The sequence below is a fragment of the Thermobia domestica genome, chromosome 3 (assembly GCF_964235325.1).
Source record: "Thermobia domestica chromosome 3, izTheDome1.hap1.1, whole genome shotgun sequence".
Taxonomy (NCBI): Eukaryota; Metazoa; Arthropoda; class Insecta; order Zygentoma; family Lepismatidae; genus Thermobia; species Thermobia domestica.
In genome coordinates, this window is record NC_137456.1 from 321,528,706 (window position 1) to 321,554,116 (window position 25,411).

General features: G+C 35.7%; 1 protein-coding gene across 1 annotated transcript in view; it reads right to left on the reverse strand.

Annotated features, from left to right (window-relative positions):
* The window catches only part of RASSF8 (ras association domain-containing protein 8), a 134,253-nt gene extending 125,002 nt beyond the window's left edge, over window positions 1–9,251 (reverse strand). The window contains exon 1 of the mRNA XM_081752613.1: window positions 9,117–9,251. The gene's annotated coding sequence lies outside the window, so the exon portion shown is untranslated. The remainder of the gene's footprint in view (window positions 1–9,116) is intronic.
* Window positions 9,252–25,411: the final 16,160 nt, after the last annotated feature.

Below are 25,411 nucleotides of genomic sequence, written 5' to 3' on the forward strand. Positions count from 1 at the left end.
TATATATAGTTATCCAGTTTTGGCCCCAAAACCACATTTCGTCCTCACACCTACTATGATGGTTAATAAATAAGTGTACAGTCTAATAAATAACAACAGAAGGCATGTGAAATCAACACACAATATCGGATCGACCCCTACATGTTTCATGTTTCTCGTTATATCTTATATTCTGACCGCCATCATCAGTATGTGGAACAATCGGAAAGCTCAAGCTGATTTGTAAAGCTCTTTCGAAATTACAGATCCCTGAAGTTCATTGCGTGAATAACAATTGTAAATTGACGTTTATGGCTGACCTAAACAACGCAGAATGTTGCTAAATGTGTCACTTTAAAGGTTATGAATAGAATTTTCAAATCGTATATGACACAATAGAAGTTAATTTTTTTTCCGAAAAACCAAAATTAAAAAAAAAAAAAAAAAAAAACAGAAAACAATATCTGGATTGTTATGAATGTATCTCCAAAATTTTATTTTGAGATTTGCATAGGATCATTTGTTACAAGAGCTTCCACTTTCAAACGTGGAGTTCAAAATCACGTTAATTTAGATCCTTTATGAAGAAAAAAAAAATCACACGAAAGAAACAAAGATATACTGAAATCAAATTAACAACATACCACAGTTCAAGAAAGAATATTGACTTTGTTTCTGTTTATATCTGGGAAGTCCAAATCTTCTCTGGACAGGATTACAACTTCAGTTTGGAGTGAACTCGAAAGACTTTTTTTTTAACTTAGTTGTCACTACATTTGCCAGGCAAGGTAATACAGTCAGCTTGTTGGTATCACAGGATTCGCCATATACAGTACATCCACTGCACTGCATCTAGAAGGTGCAAATGGGCCAGCTGAAAACATTCAGTTCATTTTTTTTTCTTTTTTTTTCAAAACACATGACAACCACTAATTGTTGTTAAAGGCTGCAAGATTGTTGTTATGTATCCATTTGTATCCGCTATTGCCAGTTTGTCAACGAATTTGGTGAGTCTATGTCCAATGAACTCTGCTAATACGAAAATAATTTGACAAAAAGTTTGAGAGTATCTGAAGATGCAGAAATTAACGCGTGAAATTTCTAGGTTTCAGGAATTCTTCGTGCTTTGTTGAAACGATCTTGTAGGAATGTTGTGATTCGATGCATTCTTCACGACTGACAAATATAAAATATTCCAGTACATTTTGTAGCTGCCCAAGTTTAAAACGGATGCGGAATAAAGAATAATAGTTATCATAGGGATGTTGATGATTTATTCGAGCTAGAAACCTCTTGACTATGCCACCAATCCCATTACAGGGGCCGTTTCCATGAAGTGTTGCATGAAAATGCCATTCAGCTTCTATACATAAAAAAAAAAAAAAAATCAGCTATATACAGGGTGTTTCAAAACAACACCGACAACGTTTGGGAGCTGATTGCTGACACCATAGACAACCTGGGTGCACAAATGCTTCCTTTCGGTATTAAAGGCTGTCGAAAACATGAGAAAATGAACTCCAAAACTATGGGAACTACCGTAGTCGGGTCAAGACTTCCCTTAGAAACTAATATGTGCCCTATCCAAAACTACGTGTTTCAGAATCCTGCGATACTCATGCAACAATTTTCATAGAGGCAGTTTTTCTACGGGCATATAATTTGAAATACTCAGCAACTACCTCTATAAAAATTGTTGCGGAAGTATTGCAGGATTGTGAAACTTAGATATTCGTATAGCGCACATTTTAGTTCCTAAGTGAAACCTTGACGCGACTACTGTAGTTTTGGAGTTATACACCTTTAAAGTTCATTTTTTTCATGTTTTCGGCAACCTATAACTCCAAAAGGAAGCATTTGTGCACCCAGGTTGATCTATACTTTTTGTCTTATCCTGGTGTCAGGAATCACCTCTCAAACGTTGTCGGCGTTGTTTTGAAACACCTTGTATAAACATAAGTTTAAAGTTCTACTTGTCAATGCACTGAGCACTGGAACTATCAGAATAGAAAATTCTCTCTTTCTGTTTAAACGGGTCTCTCCAGAACATGAAAAGTTTCTGCTGGAAGCAGCACAGAGTCGTAGGGTGTTATATTCGAAAATTACAACTGACATGCTCTGTTTTTGTTTCCCCCTTTATAATACACTACAAACTGTGACAACGCAACTTTAATTTCCTGGGGAGGAGGGAAAAAAATATTTGAGGAGCTGCTGCTATTCTTTTGTCTACCGAAAAGGCAGTTTTACATTATTTCACATATTATAATAACACATATATTGGACCAGACGTACTCACTACTTAAGAGTCTTCATCCCGGCGAAATTAAAATACCGCTAATTTTACAGTAATTATGTGATATCTTGCAATAGATAAAAGATAATCGAGATGTGGAACAAGAGCGCCCTAGACAATATCATTTTACATGATAAACCGTTATCACGACTCACTTATCTACTTTCGATTTCGAGCCATTTTGAAAATCGGCATTTATTTTCGCGTTTCTAAACAGCTGAAAATGGAAAGCCACTAGGTGACTTGTGATAACGATACCTCACGCAAAATAATATTGTCTAGGGCGCTCTTGTTCCATATTTCAATTATCTTTTATCTATTTGAAGATATCACATAATTACTGTAAAATTAGCGGTATTTTAATTTCGCCGGGATGAAGAGCCTGCCCGCTTGCCCCTTCTCACGTCGTCACTGACTATAAACGGGCAAACAGTCGCATGCTCACTAGTCCAGTGATAGCTTTGTGACTCGTCCTGTACCACAAAATTATTATTTCCATCCATTTTACAAGAGCTAAATTAAAGCGAATTATAACTCCACGTTTCGAATTGGAAGCCCTTGTAACAAATGATCCCATAATTTCAACACTATGACTGTTCCAGCAGAAACTTACTGTCGTCTTGGGAAACAAGTTTAAACCGACAAAGATATACTACTATTCTTACGCATCTAGTGCTCAGTGCAAGAACAGGACAACTTCTTTAACTTATGTTTATATAAAGCTAATTTTGGCATAGAAGCCGAATGACATGCTGATTCCAAAATAAAAAGTTGAGGACATATTGTCCGAATATTTTTTATTTATTTATTTAAAAAAAAAAATCAAAATAAGGCCTTCTGAGAAAATCAAACTCACTTTTCGAGAAAAAATTAAAATTCCTATAGTGTTATGTATATCCTCTGGAAGTTCTTTTCATACACTTTAGAACGACACCTTAACACAAACGTCCTTGATCCTTTAGATCAGCCGTAAATACCGATCTCACAAATATCACTGACGCAAGTTTTGGAAAATTTAAAATTTTCTAGGCCTGTATTTTCGAAACCAGTTCACATATTAATAACGGTAATGTTTCACCTCCGATTTTATTCTTTTACTGGAACCGGAAGTGATAAACATGAATTAAACCGACAAGAATCTCCGTGGTTCTGATGGGTAGAATGGCGAACTAGTGCCAAAACTTCGAGACGATTGTTCCACGTACTCTTGGACCATGTTGCATTTGGCGAATTCCACTGTCGACAATATTTTCTATTCAAGAAAAAGGGGTGATGAATATGCATTAAGCCTGAAATATAAGGATCTGTCATTTTCTAGTGGTACCAAGAGCTGAACTGTATCAAATTTCATCAAAATCTGTCAAGGTAAGGCAACATGTGGGAATTAAGCGGATAGAACAAAACACACAAATACGAAATGAAATGCTTCAGCTTAACATCCCACGGTTATGCCCTTTAGGTTAATGGAGACAATAATTAAGGCAAGAATGATGGAAGAATTGGTGGAATGAGAATTTGGGAGAAAAAGGGAGTATCAGTTAGGCTACTTTTGTCCCTCAAACAACTTCTGAACTGAGTTAAACACTTTTCCAAGTTCCTGGGGAACGGGGGCGGGGCTTACAACTAACTTGAAGATGATGTCTTCTAGCTATTTTCTTCAGTTTGTGCGATATCCCCGATACAAAGAAGTCAGACCAACGGGGTAGGGAGGGTCCAGTTTACGAATATTCTCTGATTCATTTCCCCTTCATCTTAAAAATACAATGAGCTTTTTGCAGGGATTGCCCAAGTGGGCCCAGCCCGAAAAAACTGGAGGGATTTTTTGGGTTGGACCCACCTTAAAACCCATCTGGGTTTTTGAGCTTTTTGTTAGTATATTATTGATACAACTAAGGTGATTACATTGAAAGTGATTTTTATCAGATTTTGAACTTTCCTTGGGCGAATTTGATGCTTTCACGTTAAAGTATACAACAACATTCAAAGTAAGATCTTTATAAAGTTCTGAATGAATTACAAAAACTTATTTTAGCTTGAAATAATTGTAGAACAAATAAATGTATGGATTATGCTTATAGACTATTTGAAGCAAAATATGCAATTTTATATTTTAGAAAATACTTTCCGTGAACAGTATGCTCGGTTATGCCGAGGGACGTTATCCCTCATACGTTTGACGGGTTTAAGGCTATAGGTGCCGGTGCTACCACTGAGTATTTTAATACGTACATTAATAAAACAATTCGTATTATTTCTTACCTCTGATGTTAACAGAAGCATTATACAGTAAAATTTGTTGTTCCAACAACAGTTTCGTTCAGTCATTTGTTGCTAATCTTCAAATAAGCATTCTATAGAATCAACACCAACAATAACCTAAAAATTCTTCGTCGAATTTAAACTTAATGCTCGGAGTTCCGAAGACTACGTAACGATTACTATTTCAAGTACAGAATTCCAATTTCCGTACTAGTGGAAGTTTCACCGTATAGTAAAGAAAGCTGCACTCTGCGGAGTGAATGAGGTGCTCGAAAAATTTTCGTAATTAAACGCACAAAGCATTGGAAGTGAACACTTCAACAATAAAACCACTTATTTTACGCTGGAAAATATTTCTTTCATTTAAGACATCTTGAAACATTTACTTTATAAAACAGAAATTACGTATAACTTTGTTTTAAATTAATATAATTGGTATTCATATTTGGCGAACGTAAAATTTCAAAATGGCGGCCTTTCTTTTTCAAAATACCGGGTACCTATGCTACAAAGCGCTTTTTTCAATCTTTTAAGTAGAAATTCTCAGAGTAGAAGCATGATACACTCTAAATTAGCTGTATAAATTTTGGCGGCGACCCAACGTAAAATTTCAAATTGGCGGCCATTTCTCAAACTAGCGGGTATCCAAGCTACAGAGTGCAATTTTCGGACTTTTAAGTTGAAACTTTGAGGGTAGAAGCAAGAGACATTCTAAGTCTCCTCTACAGACTTTTTCGCTGGTCCAATGTAAAAATTCAAAATGGCGGCCATTTTCCAAACAGCAGTGAATAGAAAATTGTTGCAAGTTCCGACAAAGACAATCTGGGGTAGAAGTGTTAAAATGGGATTTATATTTAAAGACAATCTTGAAATATAAATCACATTTTAACACTTTTACTCCCTAGACATTGAAATATCCCGAAAAAAAAGAAAACAATTAACCCCCCCCCCAAAAAAAATATGGGACCAGTATTTAAAAAAACGGGCTTTTTAAAACCCTGGCTTCTTGTTCCGATCATAACGGAACTGTGCCCATTAATACACCCTATACTTAATATTCTATTCAGTTCTTCATCCAGATCCTCCTAAAGTGTTACCACTTTAAAAGCTCCAATACACATGTAAATTCATATGTTAACTTATGTCTACTAAGTGTCCTGAATTCCTCTTTACGAATATATTGCTTGCTAAAGGTTTCCTGGGGAAGGTTCTAGAACCAGCCCCCCCCACACACACACACAGACACATAAATTAGTACGTAAGTTGGTTCCTTTCTGTACCAAAGTTTAATATTTAATTCACATAGTACTGCCAAGCAAGCGTTAGCGAGTGAAGGCGGGTCAGAGCCCCGCAGAACACATTGTTTTTTGTCTTTATTACAGCTAAATGGGAAAGGGGAAAAGTGCTGCCGATCCTATTTATTCAATTTGAACCATTTCTGGAAGCACAGGATGGTTAAGTTTAAAGGAATGGATGTAAACACGTCAGTTATGTCTATTGAAGCTAGTTTTAATTGCGTTAACTAAAGGCATACTGCATCCTTTACCTCTGAACTATTGTTAATCACGTTTATGTATTTAGTTGTGTTTTGTGACAAACGCTGTTGTGTCCATTGAACCGGCAAGGTTCTAGAACACAGGTTCCCTTTACCATTTAGCTGTAATAAAAACAGGAAACAATGTGCCCGCGGGCCTCTAACCCGCCTTCACTCACTAATGCTCGCTTGGCAATACTATGTGAAAATATTAAACTTTGGTACAGAAAGTAACCAACCTACCTTCTAGCCTATATCTGGAGGGGCGGATCTGTGTTCTAGAACCTTCCCTAGAACAGAGGTCTCCTTCCAGGTCCACCACCCAGAGATCAAATTAGGTGAATTACGACAAAGTAAACTATTTCAAACTATTAACTAACCAAAATACTACTTGCATAATAGGATATCTTCCAATAATCTACATTACAACATAACAGTGGGAGCAAAGGCCCCACACCTTTAAACGTATATTATTTAGAATATACGTTATTAGAATACATCTTTCAATGCAAGTGGAATTTTGGTTAATTAATAATTCTGAATAATGTATTTTGTTGTAATTCACCCAACTTGCCAACTTCAAAGAACACTACACTGTATGCCACGAAAAACATTTTGTAAGCCCACAAAACACAAACACACACACCAACACAACAGAATCAAGAAATAGAACACTAGAAGAAACCATAAAATGTACACAGAACACACGAGTGTAAAGCAATATATTACCATATATAGATACTTCGACACATTTACACAATAGCTGCACATACTACGTCTACTGCCAATGAACAATTCAACATCGAATCCGAATACGAAAACAAAACTGAATGGAATTGCCAATAAAATAAAATTTAGGCACGTAAAATCAAAGAAATAACGAAAACCTTCATTTATTTAAAATTAAATTTAATTAAAACATTATTATTACTTTATGTATAAAACAATAGACCCACATATGACTAGTGTGGTTAAGTAAACAAACATAGTAGTGGACTGTTCAAACATTAAAGTTCAGTGTTCTTAGTTTGAGTAATAATATATTTCAACAATATTAAAATCCAAACTGGAAGAAAAGAACACAAAAAAGAATAAGGAATGAAAAGGAATCAAAACACGATACGTACCGGTGAAATATATTTCATTATTTTTTTACAAAGGGGATCTGTGACCTAGAACCTACCCAACAGTGACAGAAATTTACGAATGTACCAAAACGTTATAAGCATGCTTACTCAGTAATTTCTTTCAATCAGAAGATTATATCTAATGTCATGGAAAGTCCCTTATTGTCGATACTGGCGACTAAAGCTTCGAAACTAATATCTTAGAAAACTCTGAACTAAAATATTATATTGAATAATATTGAAAATCATATTGTGATTCTTTTAAAGAATGACACTAAGATAATATTTACGACTGAGAGGGACAATAATAATTCTATTAATTTTTTGGATATTTTTGTTTACAAGAGCAGGGTTATTAGTGTGAGTTTCTTACAAGTGTTAACGACCCTGTTGAAGTAAGTTCATTATGAAAATAAATTGCATTAGATAATTACTCTGCCCTTGACTATTTAGTTTAAGACTTAAAATGCCACATCGTATCTCTAAATTATAATAGTTTTTAAGTCACTATAATCGCAATATTTCGATCCTCTCCGTAATCATTCTCAAACGCAGATATTTTTTCCCGGCGAAGTATTTTTGCACAGTGTACAAATGCTGTATAAAATTTTACAAGCGCAGTGTTGCGATTGTGAAACCACCACAACTGATCATTATTAATACAAAAACCCGGGAAGGTTCTAGAACACAGGTCCTCCCATGTAGGTTGGTAGTCAGTTTGGTTCCTTTCTGCGCCAGCGTTAGCGAGTAAAGACGGGTTAGAGTTCCGCAGGGCACGTTGTTTTCTGTCTATATTACAGCTAAATGGGAAAGAGGACCTGCGTTCTAGAACCTTGCACGAAAACCCACATTAAGGTACTTGAAAACGCAATATACAAGCATTACTCTGCGATTCGTAACCATAAAGCTGCCTATCAGGAAAGACATCTAGTACCATGAGTAACATACCCATCGTCGCTGACGCGCCCGATCTCTTACTCATAATATTCGTTATTTTTAGTGGTCTTCTACCACAGGTTGGTTTGAGCTTTTTGCAGTGTAGTTTTCATTGCATATCTCCAGAAGCTGTATTTATACGTATACCGTTAGAGAATCCTAACTTTTCATTAATTATTTCTGGCGGCCTTCTTGAACTTCACCTATGCTAAGTAGGGTATTATCGCAGCGCAACTCGAGTGGTATTGTTTAACTTAACCAGCACGGTACCGGTGCAATGATGACTCACAGTAGTATACGTCAAAATAACTCAACATATACCAACATGAGTCATAGTTAATATTTTAATCATGTGTCAGTTTACATCCTTAGATGTTTAGGTCCGTTAAGAACCTCTGAAACGTACTACTGTCAGTGCATAAAACTGATATATCAGGACGAATACAGAAAACACTCAAAAGAAATCTGAACGTTACTTCGTTACAATACTGAAAAAGATGTATGGAAAATATAACGTACGGTAACTCACCTACGCATTAAATAAGCCCTAGAATTTTGTGTCATCGTTATATTTCGAACAAAGCTATAAGTCGGGTTAAATTTTGCTTCCACACTTTGAAACTCTGATGTCCAATAACTAACCGGATATGGCTAAAGTATTTAATTAGGTCTCAGAACAATTCCATGTAAACAATACCATGAACTTAACAGCACTTTTCTTTCAAACAATTTCGCATAATAACAATAAAATTAATTTAATTAGCTACTTAATTTACTCTTATTTCAATGAGCGTTTACATCCAAACTCAACAGATTACGAATACTGTATTTCAGAAGCAACCTGAAAGGGATATGAACTCGGTCTGCAAGACAGTAATTTTTCCGGACCTACTTTTTACATTTGAATATCACTTGCTATAAACTTTTCCAGTTTTATAAAAATACACAATTAATTATTCATTGTTAAAATTTTATCATGTCTACTTACTTCTTTTAAAAGCCACTGTTTACACACAAAATTCACTAAATTTCCACCGCATCTTGCTCACTTTACTACGACCCTCCTTCGACACGAACTATAAACTTTTCGCATTCTTCAAAGGTCAATCGCTAGGTGGCACCAACATGCAGTATACAGTCCAAATCGAGATATTTCGATACGATATAATCGAATGTTACACATTTCTAAAAAATGAGCATCGGTATGCGAACAGAGCAAACAGGAGTAAATAAAATTAATCAGGAGAGATTGAATTCCTAACTTGATTGGTCTTGAAATTACTAAATAAGTAATTATCTATGACTCAAGAACTGATATTCTCTCTTGCTATCTACTTTAATCTTTAAAGTACATTGCGCTTTGAGCTTGAAATACCATAGAGTCCTTAAGTGAGGGATGAAGTTATGTACAATTGTTCCTTGCTTCTTGGGCTTAAGTCGGTGAGTGTAGTTAGGTGTGGACACACTCTTTTACAATTTTTTGTGGCCTGATGCGAAGTAATATTATTACAGTGAGTTTCGTTTATTAGAAAACAGTAATATTGAATATGTTGTTCTACTAAACAATACAGTGATCAAGATTTTGAAAACCTGTAGGTAAAAGCCATTGAATTCGATATTAATTTATATTAAACTTATTTATATAAGTGACGTACTCGTTACATAATAAAATACAAAAAATAATGAAAATAGTATTTCTATATAATGAAAACATTATTTCTACATAATGTTTGTTAGAAAGAAACTAACGTACTACGGATTCTCCAAAATGTCCAAATGTAATTAAGTCGGTTAGTGACACACAATTGGATGTCCGGTACTCTAACCCAGTATCTTCTTCTTTGTGTCCAGTAACTCATTACAATTCAAGTTAGGTCACGAAGAAAACATATCTACTGTAATGATTTTCTTGCTGTTTTGTAGTCTTAGGTTCTTTTACACACGATTCATCAACACTGCAATACACGAATACGTTGCAAAATAAGGTAAATTGGGAAACCAGAAGGTGACATTAAGACAGATCGCATCCAATCTTTGCATAGTAAGTACAAAAGTACATACGCACGGAGGAAAACAAATATTGGGCAAAATATATTTTTTGTTAACAAACTCAAGAGGGGTTTTTCCGTAATGGTTTGCGTACAAAGCCACACCAAATAGCTTGCGACAATTGAGATAGCAGTAATAATTGATTTTTGTACGTTATGTGTTACGTTATGTTCCGCCTTTTTTCATTAATCTAGTACGGAATAAGGTACAAGGTCTCTACTTATTTGGGGCAACACTACTTATCAGTTCCCGCAATTTGCGGATAGCAAGTAGCGCAAAGACATAACTGCTATACTGAATTTTGCAATCTAAAATGTATATTTTGCATTTCATTGTGCAAACTGACGCGTAATGAGGTCTCTGGTCTCGAGACATGGGCTTTTAATATTCTGTAACATCACTGAGATTATTAGGATTACAGAAGTGGGATTTATAATGTAATGTTAGTACTGGCGTATATACGACCGCACTTCCGCTACACCATATGATAACTTTTGAACGGAAAATTATTATTATTATTATCATTTTCATTATTATTATTATTATTATTATTATTATTATTATTATTATTATTATTATTATTATTATTATTATTATTATTATTATTATTAATAATATTATTAATATTATTATTATTATTATTATTATTATTATTATTATTATTATTATTATTATTATTATTATTATTATTATTATTATTATTATTATTTACAGCGAATAGCTAGAGTCCTAGAGCGATTATCTCGGCTGACTTCGGTAATGGTATCAATTCATTAACAAATTAATTGCTAATTATGACTTACGTCAATCCGTTACTGTCTGCTAAGTTTATTAATGGATTCAATCCGTAAACACAGGGAGTTTTAAAACAACATGGACAACGTTTGAGAGGTGATTTCTGACACCAAGATAAGGCAATATAGAACAACTTGGATGCAGAAATCCGTCATTTCGGAGTTATAGGCTATGGAAAACATTAAAAAATGACTTTTAAAGATCCATAGATCTAATACTATTGGGCCTACCGTAGTCGGGTCAAGACCACTTAGGAACTAGTATATGATCCAAATATCCATGTTTCAGAAACCTGGGGTACTTCCGCAACAATTTTTATAGATGTAGTTGATGAGTACTTTGAAATGTATATGTCCATAGCCAAACTCCCTCTATAAAAATTGTTGTGTAAGTACCGCAGGATTCTGAAATATGTATTTTTGGATAGTGTGCATATTCGGATTTCTGCCAGTGGCGTAACTAAAGTCTTGGGGGCCCCACCGCTGACAGTGTGGAGTGGGGCCCCTTCTCTACGTCTCACTTTACGATTTCGGGGCCGCCTGATGGCTCGGCCCCCCTCCAGTAATGCGGGCTCCTTATTTACGCCCCTGATTTCTGCTCCCAGGTTGGTCTATATTTTTTGTCTTATCTTGGTGTCAGGAATCACTTTCCAAACGTTCTCGGTGTTGTTTTGTAACACCCTGGATATTAATGGGTAACAGTGACCTAATTTTGTCCATTACATCACATGGTAACTCTCGGCGTTTAGCGTACATGCTTTTGGCGAGATCCTGGTTCGATTCCAAGTAGGAACTCGTGTGGTTCAGCAGCAGCTTGTTTTAGGTACGATTAATTTTTTTCCTCCCATTCCTCGGAAGCTACGCATAAACTTTTACACTTAAGATATACTTTGTTCAGCTCAAAATCTCATCGTTGGGCATTTTCCCCCTTAAATGTTAATAATATTCTATATCCTCAATACGTTAAAAGAAGAAATGTTTAATTGAATTTAAGGCTGGTAGTACTCAGAAGATGTACTGTACAATACAAAAATGTTTCTATCTTTAAATTCTTTACAATGGTGTTTGTTTCACATAATATTATTATTTATTTTCGATAAATTTCATTCGAGAATGAAAAAAAAAAAAAAAAAGATTGAAAAACGGAGAAACTCAAGCAAATTGATTTGATTTTGAGTTTAGCATTCCCTTCAGCAGTGAGGTTATATCAAACGTGGACTTAGAGCTTAACGTGAGATCTGAACATGAGCTCCCGCTGGGAATCGAACCCGGATCTCCCACGCCAAAGATGCGTAGCTAACCGTTAGCCATGAGAACTCCAGGCTCAAGTGTATATATATATATATATATATATATATATATATATATATATACATACATCTTTTACCATGCTCAATGGTAGAGCACTTACCTCTAGTGCGTGGGGGTGCTTGGCTAAGAAAGTTTTGTGGACAACATTGTATCCGTGGGTATCCTCCGGGTACTCCCGCTTTCTCTCACATTCTCATTAAACAATTTTTTCCATCATCCAAAAATTTTCAAATTTTTTAAGCCTAACGGGCATAATCGGGGAAATTAAACTAAAAGATTTTCTTTTATATCTACAATAATGAGAAATTTTTAATATAATAATTTATATATTACAGTGATTCAAAAATGTCAGCTCGCGCCGTGTGAACTTTGTGCTGGACAAACACCGTGCTCGTGGGTTTTCTCGGGGTTCTCCCATTTCCTCCCACTTTCTTCATTCCACCATTTCACTAATCTCTCATTATCACCGTCTCCTTTAGCCTAACCGACATAACCGTGGGACGTAAAACTTAAAGATTTCATTTTTTTTAAATTCAAAAATGTATTTTTTCCAGTAGTTAGCTCCTCTAAAACTCACAGGCTGTATGTCTCGAAAGCCAAGTAGTAATATACGTCCTATTGCTATTATCAGGGGTGCCCATCCCCCCCAAAGCTGATGGCGCACTCCCCCCAAAATTAATAATCTCTTCCCCCCTCAAAACTCAAGTCCTCTAAAAAAAATTGCCCAGTGTAGCAGTAGTTTTAATAGTACTAGTAATTGTTATATTTGTTGTTTTTATTTCCTGTAGTAGTATTATAGAATGCTTGTAGTAGTAGTAGGGGCAGTAGTAATTATACGACAGCAAAATTACTTATACGACATTAGAGTAAAATTCTTCCCCAATTTTTTATTCCCTCCAATTTTTTTCTGGATGGCACAACTTGCGCCATTCATCACTCGTGTGGGCGGCCCTTCTCTCTCAAAACGAACCAACCTTTCCTTTCATACGGCTACTTGCGCGGTACTTCATTCATCGAGTATCGAAGCAGGGGGTACGGGGGTTCACCCCGGAAAATTTTTGAAAATTAGCTTCTCAAAATCGTGTTTTAATGCTATTCCGAGAGTAAAATTGCTAGTTCGAAAGTAGAGTAAAATCCCCCCCAAAATTTTTCTCAATGGCGCAACTTGCGCCATACATCCCCGTGTGGGCGGCCCTGGCTATTATTACAATTACAAATATCAATATCCAAAAATGCCTCAAGTTCTTTTTTCACTTAGAGATACTCATCTCAAGTAAGTAAACAGAAACAAATGAAAAAGGGAATTGAAGGACTTAAATGTAAAACGTAGACAAATTGACCAGTGTTCAGAAGCATATTTTAAATTCACGCTCGACCCTACGCATATGAGTCGAATACCCAGTTCTGGTAAGTTGGAGTAGAATAAATATTGCAAAAACTAAGCGTCTGTTACTGGTGGTCTTCGTGGCCGGGTGTACTAGCTCAATAGGCTAGTAATTATAAGTGCTTTTAGCGTGGGCTCAAATCCGGGCCGAAGAAATTTTTTTATTTTATTTTTAAAATTTTCAAAACACTTTTTTTTTATTAAAATAAGATGAAAATAATACTGAAAAATGATTCCGTTATGTGTGCAGTTTTAGTATACGAATCCACAATATAAGTAGTAGTAGTAGGAGGAGGAGGAGAAGAAGGAGCGGGTTAGAAGCCCCGCAGTTCTCGTTTTGTTCCACCTTGACTTCCATGATATAAATTTTCTCCCAATTGATTCTTCAATTTTCTTCTCCTTCAATTCCAACAAAGTGACAATTTTCTTTTATTACTACTATAATACACAATACATACACCAGAAGGTTTGGACAATCGCAAGCTGCAACCAATCAGAAACGTGTTTTTAGTTTATATGGCTAGGGTCAAGGGTTACAAAAATATGCTGTTCAGAAGATGCTGTCTAAAATGTAGTGAGCAGAGTGGGTCGGTGGGTTAGAATGGGTCATAGTGAGTGGTGGGTCACGGTGGGTGGTAGGTCGCAGTGGGTCACATGCAGTTGACCCACGATCCACTGACTCACTCAGAAAATTCGATCCGTTTGACCCTCTGACCCACTCTAACTCTGGATTTGACAACACATAGAAAATGAAAGACCAAAAATTGAATGTTCAACATATTTTATTGTTTTACCTCAGGCAAGGGAAGAACGCGCGAATAGTGTTTGTGATTTTTACTGTTCTCAATGTTTCTGTGTTTTTGTCCCTGTTCTTAAAGACTTAGTGGGAAAACTGCAAAAGTGAGTAAAACGCGTAAAAATAGGAAACAAGGTATTGAGGAAGGTTCGATAAGTTAGTTAACTTTAAAAAAATAATCCAGTGCCCTGAAACACCAGATTCCAATCAATATGAGTATCTGCTCAATGCCGTGTCGTGAAAAATCAGGACCCGAGGCGAAAGCATGTGGCATACGGCTGTTCCTATGAATACCTTCGACTATGTTATTTTTTCTTTCCTTCTGTGGTAATACTAATACTACTACTACTACTACTACAACTACTACTACTACTACTACTACTACTACTACTACTAATAATAATAATAATAATAATAATAATAATAATAATAATAATAATAATAATAATAGTAGTAGTAGTAATAAAGGAATAACGTAATTACAATACCAATTTCTAAACATCTTCCGATTCAGAAAAATTAATAATTGCCACGACTAGATTTGAACCCGGGTAGCTGCAATGGGAGTTTCTTGCTTTCACATTTTTTAAAACAAATTGTCCGAACCGAAGTATTGTTCGCCATTGGCACCTCATGTCCTTTCGACATATTCCAAACTCTACAGGGACACGAACACAGAAATACTGAGGAAAGTTAAATTTCCGACCTTGCTCTTCAGAGGAATTCGAACCCCTAGTGCAGTAGTTCTCAAACTTTTTGATAATGCGGCCCTCTGTTCATTCTGAAAGTGATCTGTGTAGCTCTTGCAACGCTATCTGCAATTTCACAAGGTATTAAAAATATGTACTAATTTGAATTACCACTGACAATAAAAAGATCAAGAAAAATATTGCAATAAGAAATTTATTTTAAAGACACATAATTGCTTCGTACTGAACGAGTTTTTTCTTCTAACGAAATCCACTTGATAAATTCTTAATTGTGGAGTCATTAATGTGAGGAATGGAATTCTTTGTTTTTTCATAATTGCATTCAAATATGGAATACATTTTGTCACCGTCAATCTTCGGTCCGATTCCACATGAAGATGATTTCGCTTTAAGGTTCGAATACTGCATGGAGCAGAAAAGGTTTGCTCACATAAGTAAGAGGTAGGAAAAGGCATCAAATGTTGTAATGCCTTTTTATACAACTCTTCATACTCACAGCAACCACGCAATCAAATGATACGAAGTTCATTTTCTTTGAAAACGTTTTTCAATTAAGTATCTCAGGATAGTTCCAATAGCTGTTTTTGTTCTATGGTAGAGAGATTCATACCTTGTATGTCAGAGGTTCATATCTTTTTAGAACTCGCGGGCCCCCTGGCAAGATCCTGCGGACCCCACTTTGAGAATCACTGCCGTAGTGGATTGCGCCTCATGATGAGAAGCCGAAAGCCCGAGATCACTCGGCTAGTCCCACCGACTCAATTTGCCACAAATTCCTAGTATGAATATAAGAAAATAAACTAGCAGTTATGAAACAAACACAGAACTGTCTGTTTCTATACGTGTTGATACAATTCAAAGAATGTGAAAATAATTTCTGTCATCTTTTCTTCGTTGCAAATTAGAAGTTATGGTAAAGACGAAATGTAATGTAAGTCGGAACCATCCCTGCAATCGATGACGTAATTTCAACTTGAAGAACGTTTCGTGATATTTTTCTCATTGAGGTACGTCTATATAACTTGTTTTTGAGTTAAACAAGGAAATCTCGAGTAAGTCATTCAGACACTCACAGAAACATTAGTATCTTGTTTATACTTTTCTATGAAACGACTTAACTAGGTATTAGTTCGGGTGGAAGGTCAAGTGACGCGGTAGGTGAGTTGTTAGCGCAGTGAGCTTCTATACGGTAGCCCCGGGTTCAAATCACGGCCAGGTTGAAACTTTTTAAAAGTGTTTCAATTTCAATGCCTACTCAGTGTGACAAGATCTCTTCCCTTAAAAAAAAAAAATGTTGGAATAAGGAGAATTGGAGAAGGACTGTCAATGGAGACAGTGATTTACAAACTTATTTCCAGCAGTTGTTCTAGATTTGATATTTTCAGCTACTTCCAAGCATTTTCTGATTCATGTGTGATCAGTGTTTTTAATTCTTTGAATATGCAGTATATTCGTGAAATAATACATTACATACACAACAATATTGAGATTAATATATGTTGTTCATTGGACAACACGCCCTGAACCAGAGAGATTGATCTCAGAATGGAGAAATGTTTCGTGAGTCATCTACTCAGAATTTAACTTGCATAAAGACTTGACTCAGTGCTACCAACTGCTGTCAGTGCCGAGAAAAGTTACGTGTAAATTGGGTTGCATCTATTTAGGAGTTCTCACAATTGCAAATGACGTGGACCCCAAGTTATGGAATTATAACAGTCAGGGGTCCAGATACTTATGTAAGTGGCTGTACTCCATTATTTATTAGTGTAGAGAATATAAATTTAAAAAATCTTGGAAAATCGATCTATTCAATGTAAATTTTGCTCTAGTTAAAAAACAATATTTAGAATGTGTTATCTAGTAAATATATAAATTCGCCATTTTTGTTGGTATATTGTTTATTAAATTTCATTTGTATTTTATTTTCTGTATGTTTATTTTTATCTGCTCACGTTCTTTGTTATATATATTCTTTGGTAATTTTAGGGTGACTCAGTGGCAGAGTGTTCACCTCCGGTGTTTGGGGTCCTTGGTTCTATCCCAGCTCGTGCCGTGTGGACTTTGTGGTGGACAAACATAGTGCTCGTGGGTTTTCTCTGGGTTCTTCTGTTTCCTCCCACTTTCTTCATTTCATTCATTTCTCATCACCGTCTCCTTTAGCCTAACCGGCATAACCGTGGGACGTAAAACTTAAAGATTACATTTCATTTCTTTTGCAATTTTGTTTAATTTTATTATGTTTATTTTATTTTACTTTGTTATACGTCATAGTTCTTAATTTAATAGATACTTTAATGAAGGGTATGTCGAAATTTTATTTTGTAACCTCAGCTTGTATCAAGTTCATTTACAAACATTATTTTTATCTGATGGAAATCTTTTGATGTATCGTACCAATTTCTTAACTTGTTTATTTTGTTTTATTTTGTATTCACTTTGTAATCCTCCAGTGTATGTTATTTGTATATTGTGACCATTTTTATCTTGGCTGTGGTCTTTACCATCAATAAATTCAAATTTAAATTATTATTATTATTATTATTATTATTATTATTATTATTATTATTATTATTATTATTATTATTATTATTATTATTATTATTATTATTATTATTTGTTTTTAGTGCACTTTTCAATAATTTTGCGAGTAGTTTTATCACAGATGGTTTGTTTCTAAACTTAAAGGGAAGGACATAAATTGTGAACTTAAGTTTAAATAACAAAGGACCTTATTCGCTATCACTCTTCACAAAATGTTTGGACAGCAACGCAATACGGGCAATATTGTAAAAATTTGTTAGTTGATTAATTTATTACAGTTTGGCGTCCCTGTCGGCAGCGAGGCTATATCACACGTGTACCTGCTGCTTAACGTGGGATCCACACCGCACATACTCCCACCGAAATCGAATTTGGGTCTCTCGCGTCAAAGATAAATACATCATATATTACTACAAGGCAGGGCCGTAACTTGTGTGGGGCAGGGGGACAACTGCTCCCCAGGGAACCCCCTTCCGTTCGAGGTGGGCCCACTTTAAGACAAAATGTTCTTACTCCATATACGATATGAATATGAAGTCATAAATGAAACATCAAACAGGTTCACTACATTAAATAAACAAAACATCACACAAAAAGGAAATTAAACAAAAATGAGTCGTGGATCCATTTCAGTAAAATATGTCTACCATTAAGGGCCCTAGAAATAATACTTATCCGTATGACTTTGAGATTTGTCAATATTGTCTCCTTAATTAATTTGTCATGTATGGAACGGGTCCAGGGGAGTATAACAGCCCCGCTGACCTTGCAATATGGGAGGTCCCACAGGCTCCGGGGAGCCCACAAAGAGTAAGAGAAATATGGAAAGAGGGGACCCAATAATTAGAAAAACAACTTTTTCTACGGAGCCCAAATATGCGTATTAATGCTTGCCCTCCGATAAAAAAAAGTCTAAGTTACGGCGCTGCTACAAGGATACTCCTTTTCAAAGAATAGCCCTTTCGAGACAGGGTCATTTTTGGCGTTTTCATAGACTTTCAGTTAATAAATTATAACTCAAAGACTGTTTACTGGATTGATATGATTGGTACTTTGTTTTTAGAAGATGGCAATTTTATAGCAATATGCATGTCACAATATTATGGCTTAAGTTTGATTATAGTGTTATCAGCGGGAGGGAAATGGGGTGAAAATTCACCCAAAAATCCCTACCCGAATTTTAAGATTTTTTCGAGCTGATACCTCTGTTGCAACATGTGTCCAAGTCATCTCAAAAAAATCTTTTGTATTTGTAGAATGCACAGTGAAAACGTGAAGTCATTGGCTACCATATAAAGACAGAAAGAAAGAAAGGAAATTTTGACACGTTTTCCGCCTCAGAAGCAAAAATCAGCAGTTATGCAGGTGTTGCAGCGTCCCTAAGTATCCTATTGAAATTTTCTCCTTTAGCCTAACCGGCATAAGCGTGGGACGTAAAACTCAAAGATTTTATTTTTCCTATTGAAATGTACTGTGGTGCATTGTGTTGGCCAAAGACGACGCTTTCAAATAACGATAAGTTTGTTCCAATATAGCCAGTAAGAAGGAAATTATAGAGGGAGAATTGGAATAATTTCCGAAATTTTCACCTAAAATCGGAAATTAAAATGTTCTATGGCTGGAAACACTGTTACCAGACGGACGCAAACTATCTTGAAAAAAAACTTCTGCACCCCACTAATATATCCAAGAAGTATCATGCCGATATCTTGAGAAAAGAAGCTTGTAATTTTTTTTAAAAGAAAATAGATTATGGTAAACGCAAAAGTAAAACAAATCAATGTTTAGAACCTAAATTCGTTTTTTTCGTGCGCCCTCTAATTACCCAATTGTAACGATATGTACTTACTTTTGTTCATTAAGAACTTGTCTTCGACTGGCGGAAGTTGATTTTCGTCCGTACGTATAGGTACGGATTTATAAACATAAATTTCGAATTTTTTTTTTGGCCGAAAAAATAGGAAAATTTTAATTTCCCTAGTTGGCAATATTGATTGTGAGTTGTTGAAATAGGTCTAAAATTGTTAGGTATCTATATGAGGTATATATCTGAAAAGTCCTAAGTATATCTCACCGAAAATTCTCAACTTTTTGATTTTGGGTTCAAATTTGAAAGGGAAATTCGACACTCAGAAAAAAATTACCAGAAAAAAAAATTCCCGGTATCTTAATTAGTATTCACACAGGAGAGGATTCAGTAAGCTTCACTACCGCTAGTATACTTTTGCTACCCTGTCTCGAAAGACGACCCACTCGGGACAGTAATGCTCTCGGAAGTACGTTTTTTCGCGCGCTAGTCTAGCCAGCTGTTTTACGCGCTATCCTAGCCAGTTGTTTTAAGTCGGTCACAAAATTTATATCATGGGGAACAAAACGAGCCCTGCGGGGCTTCTAACCCATTCCTACTATTACTAATACTTATTTGCACAAAAGTAAGTAAATCACTTTTTTGAGTATTATTTTCATATTATTTTAATTTAAAACGTGTTATAAAAATATATAAAAAAAACTCTCCTCGGGCCGGGTTTGAACTCAGGCCAAAAGAGATTCTCGTTACTAGCATATAGAGCTAGCACACTTTTTTTAAAGTTCGTCCCAACCGGGATACTGTTCGTCATGGGCAGTTCGCGCAATTTCTGCGTAATCCAAACACGACAGGGACACGAACACAGAAACATCCAGAACAGTTAAAATTCCGACCTTGCTCTTCACAGGGATTCCAACCCCCAGTGGATTGCGCCTCATGATCCGAAGCCGAACGCCCGAGACCACTCGGCTATTGCCACCGGCAACTCGACCACGAAGACCGACAGCAGCAAGCGTTTGATTTCTGCTATTTGAATGCAATGTGGCAAGAAATGGATAACGCCAACCAATCAGAACTGTGTTTTTGTTCCTACTTCCGGGAGCATTACTCTTCTGAGCTAGTCCTCTTGAAAGGCGTAGTGGTGATGAGTCTGTGACAAAAATTGCAGAGGATAGGTGATTGCAAAATACAAATTTTGACGTCGCTTCGCGAATTCAGTCTGTGATATCTATTACCGCAAAGAAGAATGGAAATTTTGCGTTGTGTTGACGCAAACTGCTACTGAATGAAGCTCAAAATCGAAAAAAAATTGGGAGGCCCGGGTTCGATTCCCGGCGGGAGCTCATGTGGTTCGGATTCTACGTTTATCAGTAGGTCCACGTCTCATATAGCCTCGCTAACGTTAAACTCAAAATCAACGAAAAAAAGATTCCAGTGTCGCAAAGTGTTGAACGAGAAACAGTTGACTTGTTTCAGCATGAGGAAAATCTTGCATGATACAATGTCAGCAAGAGAGGTAGGTGTCGAGAGAAGTCAGTCACGTCAGTGAAAATTAACATTTTATCGTTACAATTCACAAAAAAGTTAGCTGCAAAGAGGTATTGGCTGTATTGGATCAGTGGTAAACGCTCATATATGACGCGACGGGTTCCTGGTACGATCCTAGCTTCTACCAAGTGAATTTTGTGGTGGATAAACATGGTGGGCGTGGATTTTCTTAAAGAACTACAGTTTCCTGTTACTTTCTTCATTCCACCAATATCACCCATACCATTATCACTGTCTCCCTTAGCCTTGGTGCATAATCACCCATACCCTTATCACTGTCTTCCTTGGCCTTGGCGCATAATCACCCATATCATTATCACTGTCTCCCTTAGCCTTGGTGCATAATCACCCATACCATTATCACTGTCTCCCTTAGCCTTGGTGCATAATCACCCATACCATTATCACTGTCTCCCTTAGCCTTGGTGCATAATCATCCCATACCATTATCACTGTCTCCCTTAGCCTTGGTGCATAATCACCCATACCATTATCACTGTCTCCCTTAGCCTTGGTGCATAATCACCCATACCATTATCACTGTCTCCCTTAGCCTTGGTGCATAATCACCCATACCATTATCACTGTCTCCCTTAGCCTTGGTGCATAATCACCCATACCATAATCACTGTCTCCCTTAGCCTTAGTGCATAATCACCCATACCATTATCACTGTCTCCCTTAGTCTTGGTTCATAATCACCCATACCATAATCACTGTCTCCCTTAGCCTTGGTGCATAATCACCCATACCATTATCACTGTCTCCCTTAGCCTTGGTGCATAATCACCCATACCATTATCACTGTCTCCCTTAGCCTTGGTGCATAATCACCCATGCCATTATCACTTTCTCCCTTAGCCTTGGTGCATAATCAACCATACCATTATCACTGTCTCCCTTAGCCTTGGTACACAATCGTAGGACGTTAAACTAAAAAAAAGTCTGAAAACTAAAGTTTTAAAAGCATTTCCAACAACTGTTTCTTTATTGTTATGCACATTGTGGGTTTTATTATTAGTAGTAATGATAGTATAGACCGAAATAGTGTGATGTCACATCCTTTTCGTTGCCATGGGGATCGCCATTTTATTTTCTAAACAACTGACCTAAATACATGAAGGACTGAAATGCAAAGCGAAAACAGTGATGAAATATTTCTGAATTGCAAACATTAGAATGAAACGAATAGTTCAGGGGCGTCATTTAGGGAGGGCAGGAGGGGGCAATTGTCCTCCCAAGAGTTTGAGAAATACATATATTTTAATCGATTATCTACTAATGTACTATTACAAAACGTTAAATTCTTATGTCGGTGGTGAGCTTACCTCCTCAAGCGAAGTCTGAAGTGACGCCCCTGGAATAGTTATGTTTTTCTAATCAGTGAAACTAAAAAAATAGAGATATAGAAAAAGAAAAGAGAAAACAAACGTGCCCACTTTGTTTAACCTTAAATAATTGATTCATTAATATAAGCATTATAACATTGCATATCTACATGAACAGAAGTAGTTTAGAATATATGCTGAGCCATTCATAATTGAATGTTTTCTTATTGTACTGTTTTTATTTTTATTTATTTTTTAAAAGAACTGATAGGGAATATAAAGGAAGATCTGACGTATTCCCACTGATGGTCCGGATTGAAAATTTCCAACGGTTTGCTTTTTTCCTTTTTTTTTTTTTTTTTTTTTTTTTTTTTTTGTCATATTGTAGACATTAATATTGTACACTTCCATTATCAAGAGTGGACATAAGAAAGTAAATGTCCCAATAGAATTAATATTGTTCTAAAAGATTTTTTCTTTTAAAATATCTTATATTTTTACAGTTTTCTTTATGCCGACAGTTTGTCCTTCTGCACGTTAGGGAGTTTATATTGTGCATAATTGCTTCTTAAGGTAGATTACATGATAATGACGTTTATATGAAGTATTTGATTTCTACCTTATCATTTAGAGATGTGGCACTTTTAGAAATCTTAGATATTAGTCTTTATTAATTTTCTTGATTTTGTTCGTAGTTTCTTAAACGCATTTGCATATTCTAAATCTGTACCCTTTCCCACCAACTTTATTAGTCGCTTAAATGTTTTATAACTGTAAATAGATTTACAGCCGTTGTTCTTGTTTGTACTAGACTTTAAGATACACCATTCGCTTACGCGTTCGTATAGAAGAAAACATGGCGATCACCATGGTAACGGAAAGGAAATGACATCACTATTGCAGTCTATTGTGACCCTACACTACTACTACTACTACTACTACTACTACTACTACTAATAATAATAATAATAATAATAATAATAATAATAATAATAATAATAATAATAATAATAATAATAATCATGTGATTTTAAAATTTATTGAGGTTAGTGTGATCGAACAGTTCTGCACAGTAGTACCAGAAGAACACAGTATTAGTTCTAAATTCCATATAGAACTGATCTATTGTCTGCACAAGGGAAATTTAAAATTAAAAGGAATTAATATAATTGATCTTTCAAAGCTAATTCTCATTGATAAAATTAACTTTCATAATAAAACAATAACCACAATAAGAAATCACAAGAAAATAAAACAGCTGTAAAACACGAAACAATTAAGCTAAAAACATGGCTGTTTCAACAATATTCCCAGAAATGTACATTCTGCAACTTTCGGTTACTGTTTTAGATCAGAAACGTCACATTTCTGTATTAGTTTCAACCAAAGGAATCTTCCACTTCATTGCGATAGCAACGTCGCAGCAACCGGGTTGGTCGACGTAAGAGCAGCACTGAAGGTCATACGCTAGCTCGGGTGCCGCGTACTATATCTAATGCTATTACTATCTTCTATGAAAAAAATACAAATCCCCTCAAGAGGTTGAATGAATTCGGAATTGGTGTCTTGGATTTTTCTGCTTATTCCGTGTGCTTGTTAATTTTACTATAACTGTTTTACTTTAGTATGTGCGTCCAGCCCGACCCTAACAGCACAAGATGTGCTAGGCATGTGCCATTTAGGTGTCCCAGCTGCTTTCTAGGTACCCGACACTTCGCACGTATGATATTCATGTGCTAAGTATGTACCAAATTTCACAATATTAAATCCCCACGTTAAGCGGGTTTGCATATCCAGGCTCCTAACTATGAAAACATTTACGCTCAGTCCAACCTCAATCATTTCACGAATTCAACCTGTTTTACGTATGTTATTAGGACATAATATCAATTGTGATTTATTCTTAAAACACTTTTATACATTGCAAGAGCTGTAACGTCCAAATATTTACTGAGAACTCATAGTCGTATCGGAATAAACAAAAGCGAGTATGGAACAGTAAACTGCAATAACAAAAGGCAAAAAAAGACGTGCAAAGGCATACAAAATGGTCGAGTGGTTTGGGTCGGTACACTATCAATCACATGTTTGTGAGTTCAAACCCGGTAGCAAGTTGTTTCTTTTTTAAGTGTCTTCCTAAATTCATCCGGAGGCTGAAAATATTTCTTTGAGTAACTCATTGAAAACTTCTTTTGTTTCAAATTCGGATAGAACGGAACATTATATGAATTGCGAATCTTAAATCCATAGCTAAAAAAATTAGGCATACTCACTACTCCATTATCCTCTGATTTGTAACGAAAAACTATTTATAAACAGTGGTGACTTCAGAAAATTATCCTCGGGGGGAATTTCAATATGCGGGTGGAGGACAAATTGGTAGTCCACATTGAGCACGATCGAATATATGGTCCTGAAGGCGGAAATTTCTTAGCTCGAGAGGGGTCTTAAATTCTCCCTCAGATCACGTCCTGAGAGCATCATTGCTTAAAAGCTTTTCGTAACAAATATAATATTACACTTGTTTCTCGTTCTACATTTAGAATTGGTAAAATCATAACTTATAGAGGATTATAATAAAAGCATAAAAATTACAATACCAATCATGTATAAATTATCCTGTAAGTTACGAACTTTGGGTCAGATTAAAACTCAAATATTTGTTTTCGGGTTGCACTTAGAAGTAAATCCTCTCTATATAATCCTGATTGGAAATCCATGTTTAACACTAATTAATTAATCAATATTTATACGAATATTTTTTTTATTTTACTATTTTTACTATTCAATATTATATACACTTCATTTCCAAAATCTAAATTTCGAAAATGTATATTGCACGAGTGCAGACTCGCAAATAAATGATTATTTATCATATATATTGGTATCTATTCGAAATTCTATTCAATCGAATCCGACAGGAACACAGACAGAAATATCGAGAACCGGTGAAAAAAAAAAGATAGAAAAAGGCGTTGTATCCGGCGGGGACTCGAAGTAAGTTCGAATGGT